Source organism: Balaenoptera ricei, chromosome 21 (genome assembly GCF_028023285.1).
Source record: "Balaenoptera ricei isolate mBalRic1 chromosome 21, mBalRic1.hap2, whole genome shotgun sequence".
NCBI lineage: Eukaryota > Metazoa > Chordata > Mammalia > Artiodactyla > Balaenopteridae > Balaenoptera > Balaenoptera ricei.
This window is the reverse complement of record NC_082659.1, coordinates 26,318,982-26,341,810: the sequence shown is the minus strand read 5'-3', so window position 1 is coordinate 26,341,810 and position 22,829 is coordinate 26,318,982. Positions and strand designations below refer to the sequence as shown.

General features: G+C 36.8%; 1 protein-coding gene across 8 annotated transcripts in view; it reads left to right on the top strand.

Moving 5' to 3' along the window:
- FUT10 (fucosyltransferase 10) overlaps positions 1–22,829 on the top strand; it is a 285,646-nt gene that overhangs the window by 242,964 nt on the left and 19,853 nt on the right. For 5 of the 8 annotated variants that reach the window (XR_009499870.1, XR_009499868.1, XR_009499873.1 and 2 more), the window contains 2 exons: positions 18,691–18,766; positions 20,794–21,055. The gene's annotated coding sequence lies outside the window, so the exon portion shown is untranslated. The remainder of the gene's footprint in view (positions 1–18,690; positions 18,767–20,793; positions 21,056–22,829) is intronic. The other 3 variants (XR_009499874.1, XR_009499871.1, XR_009499869.1) reach the window with 2 other exon arrangements.

Sequence of the window (22,829 nt, the reverse complement as noted above, 5' to 3'; positions counted from 1 at the left end):
CCCAAGTAAGCTCCCTTTGCTTCCACTTTGCAAACACTTTCTCCAAACCATTATCCTTGGCAACCATGGATCCATCCCCCATCACGATTTTGTCATTTCGAGAGTATTGTATAAATGGAATCATGCAGTATGCATACTCATCTCCTAAAGATAAACAATAATTCTTAGAAGTAATTCAGCTTTACTCCAAAATAAGGAAGAGAAATACTTTCTTTTCTTTTTTCTTTGAGAAACATTTTCTAAACACATCATATTCTGTATAGATTCTTTTACCCATTGTCTCCACTCTGTAAACAGTGTTTTCTGTTATCATGCAAAATAATCTCTTCTCTGGCACCAATCTCCTGTTTGCAGATGATGGCTAGATATGGGGTCTCAGAGCTCCATTTCATTGATCTGCCAGACACATATGCATGTACTCCTGTTGCCACCTTTAGTTAGCTAAATGCCATTTTTTTTTTTTTTTTTTTTTTTTTTTTACTTTGGACCATATTAAATTCCTTGGCACAGCATCCTTCTCAAATTTCCATTAATTAATAAAAAGGTGGGAAAAAAGGTGATGTCAAGGTTTATTACCTTCTTTGTCAATAGCAAACCTCAAAGGATATGAATAGGGCTGTGTGTGTTCCTTCAGTTAAATTAAAAAGCACAATGGACACTTTGTTAATATTTCTTTACAACCTAAAGTACCACCTCTCTTTTTTCATTTTGGTACCAACACGTGTCTTCTTTGATAAGGGAATGCTCTCATCATAGGTGACTCGATTTAGTAGAAATAACAATGTCACATAATTCTCCTTGGGTTAACCCAGACACACGCATTTACCACTAGTGGGTCTTCTGGTCTTTGTGGTTTTTCTTTATCTCATTTGGCCCTTTGCTGTCCACTGACTTCTACCTGGTGTTCAATGTAGAGTCTAAGCGCTGAAGGTTGCAAATACAATGCAGGTAGGGGATTCAGAGAGACAAGAGGCATATGAAAGCTGTTTCATTATTTGTCCATATGTGAGTACTGAAATGATTTTTATTAAAAAACTAGTTATACTAATTATATGGTGATTTTATTACACACGGGGCTATCCATGTGTAAGACTAATTCCCTGTAAGCTAGTGCAGAACTTTTATATGAGTATGCTTACAGAACGCTCCAGAGAAAAACTGATAATCTGGGAATGATGGGAATAGAACTTGCTAGAGTTTTGTTGTGAGAAACTTTATAATAGTCATTCTTAATAAAGATGTGTGTTCTTCCTTCCAGAATTACTTGAATGCATTTTTGACAATGTATAACAGCTTATAAAGACTGTAGGGATCTCACCCCTCTGGGTTGAGAGTCGTCTTTGCAATGATTCCATTTTACCATAAAGAACGTGCTGTTCGTTAGTTGTGCTAAAGCTGAAACAGGAGTATGAATTACTAGGTTAGAGCTTTAATAACCTCACATGATAAGATTCAGGTAAAACTTGGTTGAGGTCATACACTACAGATAGATAAACTTGAAACTGGCCTTTTTGTCAGTTACCTGTGATAATTGAGGAAAAATGCAGAGACCATAAGAAATTAACTTTTTTGTCCTCATGTAGGGGTCATAACAAAAGTTTTGGTATAAATTAGCTCTGAGGGGCCTAGGAAGATGGAACGCACTCTTCAGGGTAGGAAAGGAAGCCAGGATCTGTGAAGTTATACCAACTATTTTTTAAACTTGGAATATCAGAAAACTCTACCTTGAATGTGACTATCTTTATTGCTTTGTTACTGTCTAGAATTAAGTTCTCTTCCTCTTTCCTTTAGTATTGAATGACCTTCTCTTGGCATCGTTTTCTTGTCTCTGTTAAATAAAGTATTTTTGTCCATGTATAAGCAATTGGTGAACTTGAGGAAGTTGGGAATCAGACAAGAATCCTGGAGCAGTGCTGTCTAATGGAATGTTCTCTGATGATAGAAATGTTCTATACTTGTGCTGTCCAATATGGTAGCCACTAACCACTGGCTAACCACTGAGTTTTTGAAATGTGACTAGGGTGACTGAGAAACGAAATTCTAAATTGTATTAAATTTTAATTTAAATGACCACAGGTGTCTAGTGGCTAAACTGTGAAACAGCTAAGCTCAAGGAGGAAAATAAACTCAGGTGAGATATTCAGGACTTATTTAATTATAATTCCTTTCATCTAGAGATATTTCTAGAGCTCTTCACTTTTAAAACCTTGGAAATTTTATAATTTGTTTCATTGAAGGAAGCCATTCATTTATAAGCTGTCTCTGAATTATTTTGCTCAAATGCGCAAGGCTGCTTTCCAACATGTCCTTTCTTTCAAGGATGCTTATTCATTCCCTTCTTGACCTGACCACACAGCATCCTTCCCCATATTCATGAGACATACAAGGGCAAGCACATAGGAATTGGATAAAGAGGGTTGTATATATAGACACCGAACATCCTCAGCTTGCAAGAGGCTGGCTTACAAAGGTTCATTTGTGAATTATGGTTTTGAAACTTAGGATAGATTTTCCCACTGACTCAGGTTACGTGAGCAATATACTCAACTCATTTAACCCAAAATGAAAGTGAAGTTATATTTGCTTTACAAAATCCTCAAAAATGATAAAGTTGCAATTCTAATACAAATACAAAACCATAAATAAAATAAATGTGACAGGGACTTCCCTGGTGGTCCAGTGGTTAAGACTTCGCCTTCCAATGCAGGGGGTGCAGGTTCTATCCCTGGTCAGGGAGCTAAAATCCCACATGCCTCGGGGCCAAAAAAAACTGAAAACATAAAACAGAAGCAATATTGTAACAAATTCAATAAAGATTTTAAAAATGGTCCACATTAAAAAAAAAAATCTTAAAAAAAATAAATAAATGTGACAGTTTTCTATTTAGGGTGAGAGAGACAAGAAATAGAGGGACCCAAGATGTGCATAGTTTCCTTGAGAGTGGGGGGAAGAAAAGGATGTCAGTGAGGAAGACGTTAGACTAGAGAGTTCAGCAAACCACCTTTGAAGCAGTGCCCTCCCCACTGTGCGGTGAGGAGGAAGTATGGGGAGAGGGCAGCTGTCCAAGGAGAGGTGCTGAACGTTTCTGAGTTGATTGCTAAAAACTGGTTGGGGAGGGAGTGGAGTAATACCTCTACTCTCGGTAGCTTTTTATTATTTTTAAACAGGGCTCTCAAAAAATACCTGAATGACATGGGACTTAATTTCTTCTCAATAAGTTCTAGGAATTAGTCTTATCAGGCAGGCTTGGCAAGCCTATTCTCCCCATGGATTTGGGAAGAAGAGAAAAATATGTGAGAAATGCCTTTGTTGTAACTGTATCTCCAGGATATAACACAGGGTCTGACAGAGCAGTTGCTGAACACATGACTGCGGTAATGACAGAGTGAATGCTATGACTCTTGTGCGGAGCAGTTTGTCCAGGAAGGAAACAAAGCAGAGGCTCTAACCTGTGGACGTTTTGTTTGCATTCTTCTGAGGGTTAAGGATCCTCAGAAGGGTACTAGTGTGTTGCCTCTAGAAACCAGATGTCAATAGAATTTCCTTAGGCTCTTCTGTAGAGATAGAAATAGTCTAGATTTATGTCTTAATTACAGTTAAAGTCTATAGAAGCTTTTACTTGTATGGAATTTGGTCACTTCATTTAATTTCTTTGGATTATCCGTACACTCTCCTTTTCGTACTGCGGTCTACTTTACACGTTTGGTAAATGAAAGATTCTAAGGGGCTTGCCATCATACTGACACCTGCAATTCGTCTCTCTTGGGCCCTGTGTGAGAGAGACTTGGAAAAATGCAGCCTTCAGTCGACCATGGGGGCGAGCTGTTGTTTTTCATGGTCTGACGGAAGTTCTAGTTAGCCCTTGACTGCTTCCTGGGATGCTACTATCATATGCAGATAGAAAAAATGATAGCTTAAATGAAAACTTAGAAACAGATGGTTTTTATCTAAAATTTAACCTCCTTTGAGAATTTCTACATCCACTCAGGCATCCTTTATTCCCCCCATACTTTTGAGATTTTATCTTTTCAAAACATTTTGATCAAATAGACTGGCTGACTTCTGCTTTTGGACAACATGGAGTAACAGGGACAGATTTATCCTCTTGACTGAAACAACTAAAAAAAAAAAAAAAAAAGGCCATATATAAGAAAACAATGATATTCAGAAACTGGACCTCAGGCAGCACAAGGCACTGGTCCCTAAGAGAGGGTAAACTGAGAAGCTGAGCCCTATGATTGCTCCAGCTTGCTTCCTAGAGAGAGTTTTAGGCCACTGTACAGGAAGGGGGACCCAAGTGATCTGATTATAGTCAATTCCTAGATACTGTGTAATTATGTTTGTAAATTTTCCAGCTGGACCTTTGTATTAGAGATATTTCCATGAAGGTTTATGTTCTGGCCATGTCCACAGCCTTCTTCTGGGGAAAATTGCACTCTCCCCTTCTTTCTGATTAAAGTTGCCATGGCATAGCATGTGCAATGATCAATCAGTGACCATATCCCTCATCCTCTGGTTTTGCCTGATGGGGCCAGGGATCAATGTTCATGCTTAGGTGGAAAATAAAGGTGTTGCTTGGCAAGAACTTTAACCCAATATCTTGCTCCATATTGGATAGTAACTAGTTGAGCCACTCAGATCTTCTCTCTTGAAGAGCATAAATGCCAAAAAAAAAAAACCCAACAAAAGAGGGCATCTAGAACTCAGGTTGTGTCTCAAAAGACTGAGCTATTATTTTGGTTTAACACGAAGCCAGATATATATTCCAGTCTTAAGGAAACCACAGTGCAGAGTGACTGTACAGTTGCCGAGATGATTTTTCTGTTTTCTTTCACAATAAATTACTATTACCAAAGGTCATATTTGTGTTTTTTCTTACAAACTAAAATAGCTTCTTTATTCTTATCAATAATAATAGATAGCTATGGTTGAGTCCTTACTGTGAACTAAGCCCACATATTATAGCATCTCCCCAACAGTCTTGTAGAAAAATATATTATTATTACTAACACAATTTTACAGATTATAGCCCAAGGTCAAATTATTAGTATGTATCAGAGCTGGGATTCAAGCCCCAGTTCAGGTTCATCTGACCATCAATCTATACCCCTTTTCTTCCTCTGGTTACCTGCCGTTGATCAATATTTCTTCGACCTAAGTTAATCAGGACACCTAAAAAAAGATGAATCTCAGGGTGTATGTTGAACTCAAAACCTGTTTTCAATGCTTTTTTATTTTTGGATAATTATTACTAAAATTGGATCTGTTTTTCTTGGGTGAGTTGTCAGTTAACTGCTATTAAAATTCCAGTTAGAATGGTTCTGAATAACCAATTTCCAAGTAATTAAATAAGGGACTGTCTTCTTTTTGAGAAAATGTTAGCTGACAACAAACATTTTTTTAGCTAATAGATTGCAAATTAAAGGCATTGTAAGTGGTATTTTATTGCCAGGAAGGAGAACTGAATTCTTCTCAGAAAGATTAATATTTCTAATCAAAGAAACACACATACAATTCTCACTTTCAGGTAGAGTCACTTTAGATGGAATTGTATGCTAAGGAAATAGAATTGGTTGCAATCTATGAATATAGTGTGGTTTGAAAAGGTGATTTCAAAAAGTTCAATCAGAAAAGTTCAATGCAGAAAATATAATTTGTTTTAGGAGTTATTATGTATATCATCACAACTTAGATTAGCAAATTTGTGTCTTTTGAGCCTACTAAGTAGATAAAAATCTGGCATAGTTTAGAATATAAGGAAATCTGGGATATAAACTGTTGGACTACACAACAGAAGTGGCTTGAATTCATTGATATTTTTGGCAAAGGACTAATAATTGCTGTCAGTTTTCCAAAGGACTACAGAAGGAGTCTAGGAAACGAAATATTGTAAAAATTATTAAACCTTGTCACATTTTAGCATCCATAAACTCTCAGACAGTATCCCATATTATACTTTTTCTAAGATTAAAAGAAAAAACTATATGTTAGGACTTCAGCACTTTGAGGCTGCTGAGCAGAGAATGTTTTAGAGCAATCATTGTTTTAAAAAAAACTAAAATACATAAAACACGACCAGTTTCCTTTGAATTGGACCCTCTTTTTGAGAGCTGTGTGTGTGAATTTAGGTGTCCCCCTGCCCTCTGTTTTGGTCGTTTTAAGGATACAAAAAATCTTATTAGTGAAGATAACTTATCATTAGTGTCATTATTATTAAAATACTGCAGCACATAATGAAAAGTCAAACAATACTAAAAAGTACACAGTAATTGAGTCTCCCTTTCAACCTAGACTCAGGAAGGTGATTGTCATCAACAGTTTCTCTGTGTCTTTAGTAAAAAATTTCAATTGTTCACGTATATACATATGTATTTACATAATGAGAGTATTTCTATTGAATACTTACTATTCCATTATATATGTTCTGTAATATACACATATGTATAACTAAATAGAATATCTTAGTGATACCTTCATAGCAACATGTATATATATCTACTTTATTCTTTCTAACTGCTGTATACTATTCTTTTATGTAGGCATAATGTTATTTATTTAACCAGTCCCCTATTGACAGACAATTAGAGTTCTTTGAGATCTTTGCTATTGTTATGCTGCAGTGAGTATGCCTAAAAATGTCTTTGGTAATGTTCAAGTATACTTGTTAGATACATTTTTAGAAGTGGAATTGCTCAGCTAAAGGGTATCTGCATATTTAATTCTGATCATGTCAAATTACCCTCCAAAGAAATTTTTGCTAATTATACTTCTATCAAAAATGAAAAACAGTGAGTTTTCATCAACATGGTAAAACTGATCTTCATTAATCTTCTAGGTGAAAATAAAATGTTGTTTTACTTTGTATTCTATTGATTTCAAATAAAACTGAAAAACTTCAAAAAATTTTAAACTATCTTTTTTCTATAAAATGCATGTTTTGCTCCTATTTCTATTAATTTTTTGGTTTATCCCTCAATCGATTTGTAAGAATGCTTCATAAATTATGGAAATCACCGAAATACACTTTCTTATTAGATTTACTTGGTGAAAGCAATACATGTCTATGATTGTAGACATTTAAGGACATTACCAGTAATGACTAATATTCAAGTTTGATTAGCCTTTGATAAATATTGACACAATAACTTCATACTAATTTGTTAGAGGTCAAAAGAGAATGTTCCCTATGCATCATTTGTTTAGTCATGTGTGCTTTCTGTATACTTTGCAGTAAAATTTACACAAAGTACAATATGTAGGTACTAGGGATTATTCTGCTCCATTAGAGTGGCTCTTTCCTTGAACTTAAGTAGTTTCCTCATAGTTTGTGTTGATGAGTGTTCAGCTGAGGACTTGAGGAAAGCCCTCTGTTACTCTCCAAATCTCTGTCTCTGCAGCCCTCTGCTTTCTGGTACTTTGCCACGTGAACTCTAGATGCCTTACCCTCCTCAGACGCCCACTTCTGTCTCCTCAATGCAGGAAGACTCTTACTCAATCCAGAGTTATTCCAAACATTTCAGCAAAAGAGCCAGTGAATTCTTTTTCTTAAACCAGATTGCATAAGGACTTTTGTTATTTGCCTTGAAACAATCCCACCTGTTTATTGAACTTTATGGAGCTATTTTTTATGACATGTTTTGACAAATATGGTAAGAATTCCAGCGAAGCACAGAGTACCTCTGCAGGGGTCCATTAAAATATAGTTTAAGGGGCTTTTCATCTGTCTAATTCAAGAGTACTTATCAGACTACTAGAGGGAAGAATAGACTAAGTAACTTGATATAATTCTCCACAAATATTATTCTTTCAAACAATTAAATATTATACAAATGGTTTATTTGCTTCATCTTATTATGAATATTATACATACTCAGTATGAAACACATACATGTACATGTACATATACATATCACCATTACTACCATTAAAAATATTATAAATTAGAAAATAAAGATCATCCAAAATATTATGACCCAGTGATAATATCCATCTCTATTTCACAAGAAAATTCTTAATTCGCAGATGTCCATAAGCAGGGTATACAAGGGCTATTCTGGATCCCGTTCTCTTCTTTCTTCACTTTATCATTCTTCATAAGACTTAAATTTTAATATGGTTAATCCTCCATTTTTTTCCTTTTAATTGGTCTTTTTTGTGTGTCTTATCGGTGAAAACTTTCCCTCTCCAACATTACAACTATATTCTCATATATATTCTTCTGAAATTCTTAAAGTTTCATCTTCACATTTAAGAGTTGAATCGACTTAGAATTGATTTTTGTATATGGTGTGAGGTAGAAATCTAATATATATACATATCTATATTTTTTCCTATATGGATAATCAAATTTTCCAACCTGTTTTTTGAGCAGTCTTTTTTTTCCCCTTTGATTTGTATTGCCCACCTCTGCCTGGTGGGCAATACATGGGTCTGTTTCTGGGTTCTTTATTCTAATCCATTAGCCGGTTTGTCTATACTTGCCTCACAGTGCTAATTACTGAATATTTAAAGTGGTCCTAGCTGATAGGAAAAGTCTCCTTATCACATTGTGCCTCAAAATCAACTTGACTCTTCTTGGTTCTTTGCTCTTCCATATGAACCTTAGTAGATTTCTCTAGTTTACCACACACACAAAAATCTGTTGGAGCTTTGGTCCAAACTTAACAGAGTTTACAGATTAATTTGAAGAAATGACATCTTTTTGACACAAAATCATCCAGTTCATGAAAGTTACATAGCTATTCATTTATTTGGATCTTCTTTTAGGAGCTTTAATATTGTGTTATTATTTTCCTCATAGACATTTTTAGACTTAGTCCTTTTTTTTTTTTTTTTTGTTACTTTGTTGGGATATCTAGCTATTTAGTTTTATGGAAATAGAACATTATATTGTATCATGAAACAAAGAGAATATTGCTTCAAAAAGAGTGTGATCAACAATTCAAACTGCTCCTGAAGGATAATGATGAAGAAATAGCTGTGGATTTGACAATTAGAAAGACGCTGGTATCACTTAAGAGACTATATATTGGCTCAGATATATGTACATTTGAATTCCAGCACCACCTGTCATTAAGCTATATGTGTTGAAGTACTCCACTGAGTAAAATGATAAAGTCTTCACCACAGGATGATTGTGCGGGTTACATGAGTCAAAATGTGTAAAACATGTAATATTTCCCAGCTAATAAGCTGTGAAAAGAAGAGGAAGATATGACAGCAGATTAAAAGAATATTAGAATGGAAAATAGGATTTTTATTAGACCACCGAAGAGTTAAATCTGTGGATAGGAAAAGGGGAAAATTCTAGTTAATAAATAGACCTGGAAGATATTTAAAATAAGACTGATCAAATAAGAGTGATCAAATGGAACAGGATAGAAAGCCCAGAGATAAACCCACACACATATGGTCACCTTATCTTTGATAAAGAAGCCAAGAATATACAATGGAGAAAAGACAGCCTCTTCAATAAGTGGTGCTGGGAAAACTGGACAGCTACATGGAAAAGAATGAAATTAGAACACTTCCTAACATCATACACAAAAATAAACTAAAAATGGATTAAAGACCTAAATGTAAGGCCAGACACTATCAAACTCTAAGAGGAAAACATAGGAAGAACACTCTTTGACATTAATCACAGCAAGATCCTTTTTGACCCACCTCCTAGAGAAATGGAAATAAAAACAAAAATAAACAAATGGGACCTAATGAAACTTAAAAGCTTTTGCAGAGCAAAGGGAACCATAAACAAGACGAAAAGACAACCCTCAGAATGGGAGAAAATATTTGCAAACGAAGCAACTGACAAAGGATTAATCTCCAAAATATATAAGCAGCTCACGCAGCTCAATATCAAAAACCGAACAATCCAATCCAAAAATGGGCAGAAGACCTAAACAGACATTTCTCCAAAAAAGATATACAGATTGCCAACAAACACATGAAAGGATGCTCAACATCACTAATCATTAGAGAAACACAAATCAAAACTACAATGAGGTATCACCTCACAGCGGTCAGAGTGGCCATCATCAAAAAATCTACAAACAATAAATGCTGGAGAGGGTGTGGAGAAAAGGGACCCTCTTGCACTGTTGGTGGGAATGTAAGTTGATACAGCCACTATGGAGAACAGTATGGAGGTTCCTTAAAAAACTAAAAATAGAACTACCATATGACCCAGCAATCCCACTACTGGGCATATACCCTGAGGAAAACCATAATTCAAAGAGAGTCATGTACCACAATGTTCATTGCAGCACTATTTACAATAGCCAGGACATGGAAGCAACGTAAGTGTCCATCGACAGGTGAATGGATAAAGAAGATGTGGCACATATATACAATGGAATATTACTGAGCCATAAAAAGAAACGAAATTGAGTTATTTGTAGTGAAGTGGAGGGACCTAGAGTCTGTCATACACAGTGAAGTAAGTCAGAAAAAGAAAAACAAATACCGTATGCTAACACATACATATGGAATCTAAAAAAAAAAAAAATGGTTCTGAAGAATCTAGGGGCAGGACAGGAATAAAGATGCAGACGTAGAGAATGGACCCAAGGACACGCGGAGGGGGAAGGGTAAGCTGGGATGAAGTGAGAGAGTGGCATGGACATATATACACTACCAAACGTAAAATAGATAGCTAGTGGGAAGCAGCTGCATAGCACACGGAGGTCAGCTTGGCGCTTTGTGCTCACCTAGAGGGGTAGGATAGGGAGGGTGGGAGGGAGACACAAGAGGGAAGGGATATGGGGATATATGTATACATACAGCTGATTCACTTTGTTATACAGCAGAAACGAACACAACATTGTAAAGCAATTATACTCCAATAAAGATGTTAAAAAAAAAAAAAAAGAGTGATCAAAGCAGAGTGGATAGTCTCAAAAGCAGACAGTGTGACAGAGCAGAAAATGGGATGAGGAAGGAGACACTTGAACCAAATGGGAAAACAATATTTTGGAGCCATTTAGCATAGTGTCAAGTAGCCTTACACTTGTCCACATCCCATAAACATATATTTGATTTTCATCATATTATGATATTTTTTTCAAAATGATATCATTAGAAATAGTTAACATATTCTTCTTAGTAATGAAGGAATTGTGTTATAAATTTTATAGTGTGCCAAAAACGATTAAACTGAAAAGCAAATGTTAGTGTTATGGTTTGGATTAAGCTATCTAGAATATTCAATAAATCAGAATCACTCCTTGCCTGGTGATAGTATATAAAGGAACTTTTATTATAGCTTAGTGGTAAATTTATTTGGGTTGTTAAGGCCCCTCTGAAGAGTAACTGGGACTGAATGGATGACAAACTTGGAAAGATTATGAAGTTAAAAGGAAAAGGAGATAAAGCAAAAGAAATAAATCCTTAATCCTTTGTTCAGGAAATGTTTAGTCTTATTGTGTCCAATAAATCAGGGAAACACAATCAAAATGTCAAGATTCAATAAGCATCATCCTCTCTGTAACTTTTCCTCCCATTTTCTTTCTTAACAACAGTTCTTTGTATTTCTGATTTTAACCAGACCAAGCCTTTTTGCAACTGCATGCATTTTAAGTCTCATTTATATTAGGGGATGACTCTAGGTTAAAAAATAAGGGAAGGGGCTTCCCTGGTGGCACAGTGGTTAAGAATCCACCTGCCAATGCAGGGGACATGGGTTTAAGCCCTGGTCCAGGAAGATCCCACGTGCCACGGAGCAACTAAGCCCGTGCGCCACAACTACTGAGCCTGTGCTCTAGATCCTGCGAGCCACAACTACGGAGCCCATGTGCCACAAGTACTGAAGCCCATGCACCTAGAGCCTGTGCTCCACAACAAGAGAAGCTACCGCAATGAGAAGCCCGCGCACCACAACGAAGAGTAGTCCCCACTCATCGCAACTAGAGAAAGCCTGTGTGCAGCAATGAAGACCAAACGCAGCCAAAAATAAATAAATAAAATAAATACATTTTTTTAAAAAATAAGGGAAGGAATGAAGGTGGGAAATAAGAAAGGAGGATAAGAAACAAATAAGGAAGGAAGGGAAGAAAAAAAAGAAGAGAAACAAGGAAGGACGTGTCAATTGAAAACAATAACAGAAGGAAGTGCAGCAAAATAAATAGACACCTCCAGTTCCCAATCTGATCTACCCTTTAAAAGCAATTTTTTTTGACCCAATAAGAGCACATGTTACTCTCTTATAGATTCACAGTGCACATTAGCACATTAAGGACTTGGAGAGGAAATCAGTTTAACTTGTTTAACTCGACATTTCCCAAACATATGTTCATGGTATGCACATGACTCCTTGTGAAACAACTATTACTGCCATAGAAATTTAATTCCCATGGAGCACACTTCAGGAAAAACTGGAGCTCACAATTTCAATTGCATGTATTATTGAATTTTATTTTCTTCCTCTTAAGCACAACTTCTCTTTTTTTTCCAGCTTCATTGAGACATAATTTACATGTAACATTGTGTAAGTTGAAGGTATACAATCAGTTAATTCGATACACTTATATATTGCAATAATGATCACCACCATAGCATTAGCTAACATTTCCATTACATTACATAATTACTATTTCTTTTTTGCAGTAAGAACATTTGAGATATAGTCTCTCAGGAACTTTCAAGTATATAACGCAATATAATTAACTATAATCATCATGCTGAATATTAGCTTCCCAGAACTTATTCATCTTATAATCAGAAGTTTGTATCTTTTGACAGATTTTCTTATCTTTGGCTGGATTATCGTGCTGTATCAATTGTGAAGCATGTCATTATATAATGCTCAATATCCACTATTCCAGGAAATACTGTCCATTAGATATGTGTATCACATGCTTTCTAAGCCATGGTTCTTTGGTCTTTGAAGATATGGTTTAAATAAAAGAAAAAATGAAATGGGCTGAGAGGTCCCCAGGCCTCTATTTTGAAAGAAAGGTAGGTAGAATCATGGCCTCCAAAAAAGTTCATGCCCTGATCCTTGGAATCTGTGAATGTGACTTTACATGGCAAAAAGGACTTTCCAGATGTGATTAGGAGAAGAATCTAGAGATGGAGAAGTTATTTTGGATTATTTAGGTGGCCTTAACCTGATCGATCACCTGAGTCCTTAAAAGTAGAGAACGTTTCCCTGGTGCAAGACAACCAGAGAGATGGTAGCATGAGAAGGACCATTGTTAACTTAGAAGGTGGGGGAAGGGAACCATGAGCTATAGAATGTGGCAGCCTCCAGAAGCTGGAAAAGGCCTCTGGAAAGGAATACAGCCCTGTTGATATCTCAATTTTATCCCAGTAAGAAAGACCTGTGTCAGACTTCTGACCTATAGAACTGTAAGATAATATATTTGTAAAGTTTGAGTTATCAGTTTGGGGGAATTTATAATGGCAGCAATAAAAATCTAATTCCATAAATAAGTATGCAAGAAGGTAGGAGAGAAAATATTTGGATTAAACAACCTCCTCTGGTAAAAAATGATTTAACACACTTGTATTCTGGCACTGTCATAGGCAGAATTCTAAGATAGCCTCCAAGATTCCTGGTATATACACGATTTTCCCAGTTACTCAATCAAACACAACTCTGAGTGTTGCTGCAAAAGTACAGATTAATTGAGGTCCCATAATTGTTGACCTGAAAATAGGAGATTATCCTTTATGGGCCTGACAGGTTATTACCTGACAGGTAACTAGGTGAGCCCTTAAAAAGGATGGGGTTCTTGCTAGCAGAAGAGATACAAAGAATGAGAGAAATTTGACACCAGGGGGATTCTCCATTGCTAGCTCTGAAGATCTGATTGTTTGTTGTAAAATTGTGGGCAGTCTCCAAGAGCTAAGAGTGGGCCCCAGCTGATAGCCAGCAAAGAAATAAGGACTTCAGTCCTACAACCACAAAGAACTGTACTCTGCCAACAATGTGAATGAGCTTGAAGAGCACCCATAGTTCCAGATGAGAGCATAGTCAACGTCTTGATTTCAACTTCATAAAATCCTAGGCAGAAAGCCCCGTCTTACTGTGCCTTGACTTTTGACCTTCAGAACTATGACTTAATAAATGGTCTTGTTTTAAGCTGCTAACTGTGTGATAATCTGTTACACATCAATAGAAAACTAATTCAGGCGCATAATGACATAATTTTTAAAAGTTATCTAAAACTCCATTTCAGTCAACGATAGCATTTTCATGGGACCTGAGGGAAGCACTTTCTGTCAGATCATATACCTTTGAGGATAATTATTTATCCACGTATGTGTCACAGAGCCCATCCTCATGCACTGTAGACTCGAACGAATAGATTTTGATTTGAATTAAAAAGATTCCACACCCCCTATCATATTGGGGCTCATTTTAAGGGATGTTCAACTTTAAACACCTCTACTCTCATGATGTCCATTTCCTATTTTCATTTGGCAAAACAAGGCTACTCTGTTTATTGAAAAGATGAAATATGCTTCTATCAAAAGACTAATAATGATCATGTCCCTCGAGTATGAGAATAGACATCAAGGCATTGCATCAGGAGGAACTGAATGGAGAGCACCAGGTCTGCTGCAGTGCACGGTGACTGGTAATGCTCCAGGGCACTTGTTGATGTTACTAATAGAAGTGACCAGGATTTGGTGAGGAAATACCCAGAGGGCACTGCGTCTGAGTCAGGGGTCCGCAGGTCTTAAAAGCACAAATACTTACTGACTTTTGTCTTGACTGATTCTCTTGGCCTCCGTGCTAGAAGTTGAACGAACCATACTAAGACAAGGGACTCAAAAGGAGAGGGAGTAGGCAGACAATAGTCAGGAATAAAAGAACAATGCCAATGCTGAAGTCAGGATCCAGGTCTAAGAATAATAGACCATGCCATAGTGGAAAGAACCTGCTTCTCATTTTGCTCATTTGTGAAATCAGATTTGGCAAGAGAACGCGTTGCAATCCCATTTCATACAGACCAGCAAAATTTCTTTTTGGTGGACCTCAACCTGAATTCCAGATTGTAGATAAACAGGGACCTGCAAAGGGAAGTATGTGGTGGAAGCAATTGGTGAAAGTCTTTCATAACTTTCTCTATCCCAATCAGAAGCAGAACACATGTAGAAAAATATATGCTGTGTTAACATTAAACCATAGTAATAAGAAAATATTTGGGTGGATGATAAAACTCAAAACACAGTTGTCTTTTATCATACATGAATTTAAAACAATTTGTATCTAACAAAATGAAGAACTCTTACATCTAAGGGTTTTAAAGGAAAGCAATTCCTTGCTCATATAAATATGTCTGCTATGGCAACAGGAATTTTAAATCTGTGGGGAACTAATATTAAGTGACAGGTTCTCTAGGTCAGCTCTGTAAATGCAAGGCATTATTTGATTTAGATATAAGATTTTCATCACTTAATCATATAATTCAGTGAGATATCTTTATTCTAACCTGAACTTCTTTTCAGAAGACTTGAATCACAAAGAGAGATATTGGCAAGAGAGAATGATTTGTTAAATGTATGAGACAATTATTTTAGGGATTAACATTGTGTATATAAAATCTACTGATTGGAGACCCGATTTTATAGCAAGTATATTTTGAGTTAAAAAAGCGAGACGAAATATTTTTGTATGCTTATGACACACACTGTCTAAAATTTTTTCTTTTAAGGGTGCTATGTAAAAAGCATTATCACTATCAAAAAGTAAAAGTTATTAGTTATCCAGAATTTGTTCAGTGTAAAGGTTAGACCTATTGTAATCTTTTGAGTCAAAAGTGAGTTGCCTCTGTACCTTGATGGAGAAAAATCATTTTCCAGTTTGGGACAATATTACTAAAGTGATTCTTAGAGACTGAAGAGACTGAAATGGAATAATTCTTTGGTATAGATACATAGTAATCTATTTAGAAAACATAAAAGCACTAAAGAATATATGCCCCACGTTTAACCTTAGGGAAGTCCAATGACCTCTAAAAGATGCATGGGCTGTGTGTGTACTGAGGGGGATGGAGGGATGCCCAACGTCAGGACAGGTGTCATTGTCCAGGCCCTCACTGGAGTTGTGGGCAGAACATGTATGGCAGTAATAATACTAAGCTGTACTTAGAATAACCTGGAATCTTCCACTTGGACAGATTTTTGATCAAATAAATCAGATTTGGATGTTATTAGTTATAATACCAATTGAATCTTTGATATGCCTCAGTCTTCCTGGATGTTATTAATTGCATTTCAGTGCTGTTACTTTGCACCTCTGTGATAGTGTGATGTTTGAGCAACGTCAGAGAGCAGGGTCTGTGGGGTAACCAGACAGCCACACTGGAAGCACCAGCTGTGCTCCTAGTCTTTCCCCTGGGTTTAGCTTTAATTTTTAATGAGTTTGCCCCTGCTGAATAGCTGAATCTCTAATAACCGGTATGGGGAACGATGCGTGAGTTATTAAAACATATAAGAGCTCAGACAATGAGAAGGGAAAGGGCTACACCCTCAGTTGTTGAATTCGTTGTAAAACAAATTCCTGGGAATTTAATGAATAAAATTTCTGTGGGCCTCACATTTGGAATTAATGAGGTGGAAAATATGAAATAACATGTAACAGCCTTGCAACACAGAGAACCAGACCTAGAAGAGTTTATTTTGGAGAAGGAATGTTTTCTAATCTTAGGTTCCTGTTTAGACTTATGACCACTAGCTGGCATGTGAATTCTAGTTAAACTCAGAAACTGTTTATTTTTGTAATTTTTGTCTGGGATTTTTCTCAATTTTTTGACTGTCAATAAGAAGGCTGACTGGCTGAGAGCTTAAACCAGGCCCCGCTGGAGATCACTGAAGAACTTCAGTCAACAACTATTTGTCTGACACTGGTCTCAGGCTGGGGAGAAGGTTGGGAAAAAAACCCATTCTGGGAAACTGGAGGCCTGGGTTTAGTTCTAGCTCCACCACTAGTTAGCTGCAGGTCTCAGAACAGTTATCTAACCTTCCTGGGCCTTGTCACCAGGTAAGTTCCCCAAAGTTTAATTTGAGAAACAGTAAGCTCCAGGTTGACAGATCTGGTTTTCCTAATGGTGCCTCCATCAGACTGCTGCCAAAGTTTAGGAAACAAAGAATGTTTGGTCATCTGGGACTTGGGGCAATTTCCTAACACCTGCAGGACTTTGTGCTTTGGAACATCCTTGATGGTACGTAGCAAAACATATGACGTATATAGATAATTCCAAGCCAATCCAAAGCGGTGCCTGGCAAAATGTTCCAGAGCGTTCATGTGTCTTTCTGCAATGTGACAGACATTCTCATGAAATTCCTGTGGCATATTTCTTGGACAGTTATTGATGTATGACGTACATAGAGAAAAGTGCTCCAATCTGAAGGGTCCTGCTCTCCTAGTCTTCACAAACTGAACACATCTGACTAATCGGTTTCCAAATCAAGAAATAGAACATTAGCAGGGCCACAGAACCTTGCTTGCTTCCTCTTCCAGTCATTTCCTCGCCCAAGGATAGCCACTGTTTCTAATGGCATAGCGTGGTTTTAAAATGTCAAAAAAAAACCCTGATGAAAAATAGAGATTGCCAGGTCCTAATTTAGAGATCTTGACGTGTCATTCAGAAATCTAATCCTTTGCCTGTGCCTGGATGAATAGGTACTACCCTTTTGGAAAACAGTTTGGTACTGTGTCTCAAGATCTCTTAACACATTTATTCTATTCCATTCTTGGATTATCCAAGGAAATCCAAGATTTCCAGATTATCCAAGGAAAATCTGCTTAAAAAAGGATGACTTCATATTTATGAATATTTTCACTTCACAGTTATCTGTAATTATTAAACCAGAAAAGTAGCTCAGACATTCAACAATGGGTGAATCATTAATGAGTTCACAGATACAAACCATGAAACATTAAGCAGCTGTTAAAAGGGAAGACAGGGAAAGTACTTATCTTGTAATGTGTAGTAAAAACTTGTAAGTGCAAAATTACACTATGCTAGAACCATATCTTTGTAAAACTGAAAGGCATATAGACGAGAACTGGAAAATATTTATGGAGAGATGTTGGTTGCTTTCTATATCTGTTATGTTGTAAAATTGTTATTGTAATAAAAGTCTGATGGGGTAAAGAAAAAAAAAAAAGCTGACCGGTAGCTGTGCACGATTTTAGTTCCATGGTCAATTAAGCCTTCACAGAAATATAAAAATTTGAGTCTAAATTAAAGGAGACAGTCTGAGACCTGCCATTCTTGATATTTCCAGGTATTCAAATTCTAATGTAGAATTCACAGGAATATTTTCCACGGTGGACATACCCAGAAGCAAACATTTTCTTTTAAAGGGATCATCACAACCCTCTGAACTGTTTGTTTATGGTTCAGGAATCTTTACTGGCCTGTTGGATTGGCAGAAGTCTCCTCTAAGGACCTCAAAATTTATCCCTGCTGGCACTGCTGATTTGACCAGATTATGTTTCAACCAGTCATTGGCTGAGCCTCATATAGACCTGTTTTCACAGTTAACTGTCAGCTCTGGGCTCTTCCCAATTAATATCAGACTAATGCCACTTCCAGCAGCTTGGCAACCTGCCCCTTGAGTTTACCATCTGTCACTGCCGCTGTTTGTAACTGATAAACCCCCTATCTCAGGCTTAACCCAGTAAGAAGTGTATTTCTTGCCCATATCATTCTAAACATGTGTTCTAATTGGCAGGCAGCCTCTCCTGGGCAGTGATGCTTCATAGATCGGCAACATGTGGTTTCCAAGTTGGCTGTCCTTGCTGGAAGAGGTAAGAGAATGAAGGATTCATGGCGGAGGTTTTCATGGGTCAAGCCTAGAAGTGGTGTGCCTCCCCTCCACTCATATACCATTGACCCCAACTGAATCACATGGCCAGACCTAACTGCAAGAGATACTGGGAAGTACAGTCTGTCTTTGAGCCCAAGGAGAGGAGAAATTGCGTTTGATGAATAGCTAGTTTCTGACACACATACAACTGTACAACTATTTCCAGAGTATTTAAATTTTTAAAATTACTTTTCCCTTTGTTGCATTATTCGTGATTTCTCACATGTGAATTTTAAAAATTATTCCAATTTGTCTCTGAAACATCTATTATAATTATAATTTTGCTGTACATTTTTTCAAGCTATATATATACATATATATATAGTACACATATATACATATAAAATATGTGTGTGTGTATGCATAATTCAAGGTTACATAGTTACATAGGCCAGATCCAGAACTTGAGACCAGGATTTATAACTTTGAGTCCACTGAGTGGTTTCATTTTATTATACTTCAATATCAAATATATAGAGAAGATGACAAAAAGGTCCATGAGTCAATACTTTTGATTAATATCATCTCTACTTTAAATTCCAACACTGAGTAGTAAATACCTAGATAACTATCTTACGTTTTAGAGCCACTAGGGCATCAAATATTGGGATCTTTTTGTAATTACCTTTGCTACTTCTTCCATTCTTTTTCTTTTAGTATTAAATATTTCTTTATGGGATTGACTCAGAGATTTATCATAATCACTCTGGCAATTGAGGAGTTAGAACGAGGCATAGATAGGTAAATAGATATGGTGGAAGGCTGAGCTTTCTAAAAATTACAAAGGTACAGAGACCAAACTCACATCATTTGCCTCCCCCCTTTCCCCATATCCAATAAAGGGTATCCAATGGGAGAACAGTAGAAAAAAACAATGGTTCCTTTAAAGTACAAAAACTGATATGGTGCTTGAATCAGAAATCTGACTACAAAAGCAACGAGAGGAGTGGGCTGATCTAGGTGGGTATGACAAGCTTCGAACCATGATGATGACACCAGTGTCTCTGTGTCACTTCCCAGGCCAGACAGCTGCTTCTCATTATCACTGCCAAGTAGGATTCCAGGAGAGAGTAGAAAATTGTGCATAAAGAAACAAACTGAAATTCAAATAAACTCAGAGAGGAATTAGCTAGTTAGTGAAAAACGCTTAAAAGCCAGAACCATCTGGTGTAGGAAAAACTACCCTAAAAGGGACTGTCAACATTACAAATAGCAAAAGAACAGATAGTCTTCCCAGGGTAGAATGAGGGGAGGTGTTTTATTGTGGTCTGATAAGGTGAGTAATATGGAAGGATTGTTTCCAGGCAGCTGCTGCCCATTAGATGAAGGTGGTGAGAGACTCCACTGAGAGCCTTTCAGACAAAGTTATGTGAAAGTATGCACACACCAGAAACTATTGAAGATATTAGATTGATCATGCTCCAAGTTCTATTGTGGCTAGAATGTTTTCTGGGCAAAGGGAAAAAGGCCAGGTTTGGATTGTCCATACATCTTAAACACTTAATAAAAAATTATATTATATTAATTCCTTTATATCCTCTGTTATTTGTCCAAGAGACGAAATATGATGCATATTGTCTTCACAGGACTCTACTGATTGAAAAAGACATTTCTTGGCTTTCTTTTTCTCTTTCAATTCCTTAATTTTGTTTTTTTCTGTTTTTTTGAATTTCAACTTTAAACTCACCAAAGGTAGAACCAACATTTATTGATGGTTTACTGCTTCCCAGACCTTGTCTCAATACTTTATCTCTTGTAATCCTCCATACAACCCTGTAAAGGAAATAACTGTAAAAATCACATTTCACAAATGAGGAAACTGCTTTGCTTAAGGATACAGTAAATGGCAGAACCAGAAAATTTATTGTATTTCTTAGTGCAAAGGTCATGCTCTTTTCCTAGAAGAGATGTAAGGATCCCTGACACTGGGTTTGAGCTTGACTGATTTTTCAGCTTCTTCTCTTACAGTTAACATAGCAGCTTCTTCAACTTTCCTCTACTTTCTGCTCTTGGAGGCAACATTGAAGCCTCGGTCACTGTGTTTCTTGTAACCTTGGGCGAGTTGCTTCACTTTGTCCAATAGTAAAATGATGAGATTGGACTAGAGGAAATCACAGATCTCAACCAGTTTTGACAAATCTCCAGTCCAAGGACCAGGATGTGCCAGCCTTTCAGCCACACTCCTTAATGCGATACCTATGAAGAATCTAGGAGCATTTTCCATTGCCAGGTAATGGCTCCCCTCACCTTTCCCCTCTTTGTAGGTAACTCTTTTTTAAAAGGTAAAAGTGGGGAAGCTTCTCTGTTTGGCATCCACACTCAGAAAGCCTGGTGTGATGGTGAACATCAATTTCCCATTCATCAAGATGAATTCAAGCCATCAGTCATTTCACCCATCTGCAATCATCAGGAAAATACCTAAGTCACAGTTGGAAGACTCATCCATTTTTCCAGAAAGTAGAAAGTGTTTGCCTCTTTTCTAGACTGGCAGCTGGCTAAAAGTGCTTACTCAAAAGACTATTGCTGAGAGGGATGATGTCTAACTATTATGGGAAATTGGCTGCATATGTAAATTTACACCTCTCTTTATCCTTACTGACTTAGTGTTTTTGTGATACTTGTATCGTCACAGGAGCAAATGATAGGAAAGCATGGCAATTTCACTTACCCATGGAAGCAATTCACAAAAACAAAATAAAACAAGAACAGATCTCTTTCTCCACTATGCTTGTGAACTTTTTTGGGCAGATGAAGCATATCTTTCCTTTAGTATAAAATCCCTTTAAACCTCACACGAAGTGATCTATTTGCTCAGTTATTTACTCAATATCATTAAATATCTGTTTAACCCATCTAAGGGGCAAGTTACTTCTCCCATGAAACATTTTCTTACCTATAAAATGGCCAAAAATAATATGAGCTTATAGAGTTATTACCTGAAGTAATTAAGAAAATGCATGACAGTGCCTCCTTTCTCTGTGAAAAGTACTTGTCAGTCATTGTATAGAGTAAGAAAAGATGATTTTGTAAGGAAATGGATTAAGTCCTCAAGAAGTTGCAGTCTGCTAAGAAAAATAAGGTATGTTCATAAATCCCCCAAAGTTACAGAAGAAAGTGGCATGTATGAAAGAAAAATATAGAAAAAATGCCATAGGAGTTTGGAGAAGAGAGGATACTTCTAGGATTATAAGACACAATATTTTGCACAAGGCATTTGAACTCTGCTTTAAAAGATGGATAGGATTTGGACATGTACAAATGGAGGAGAGAGAATAGAGTTACTTCCTGAAGGTGCAGCGTGAGAATAGAACTAAGAAATAGATGTCATAAGAGAATAACCAATGGTCTGGTTTGGTTGGAGTATGTGGTTTATGAAGGGGGCAGTGGTAAATAAGGTTGGAAATGTAAGTATGACTAGATTGAAGATGGGTTTCAGTGCTTTTATTCTGGAGGCCAAGATTGGGGGTGATAGTGAGAATAGAGAGGTTATGAGGTGGAGTGGATGTGTAATGAAAGAGGACAGAAAGTTCAGTGAGGGACATATTGGATTTGAGATGTACCAAGAGCCTTCTTGTTGGATTGCTAGGGAGAACTGAGAACTGGGACACTGGAGGAGAGGTACATGGTGTGGTACCTTGGCTGTACCTTTACAGCAAGCAACTTCCAATATAATTCAGTAGACTAGAACCGCCTCGTAAGACTTTTGTAAACACAGAGCCTCAGCAATTCCATCACTTATCTCAATCCCTAGCCATTGAAGGGAGTAGAGGTGACATAAGAAGTGAGAGTGAGTTTATTCAAATTTTAAAATAAAATTTGAAAAAGATCTACTGAAGGTGTTGAGGACCAAGAAGTGCCATACTGCATACATTTTGGATTCAATTTATAGTGTGTTCATGATGGTCTGGGGTGAAGGAACCTTGATAAGCCCTCAAAACAATTAACTGAAATAAGTTATTGATAAGGACACAAAAAATAGAGCAAATAATGCACCTTAACTACAC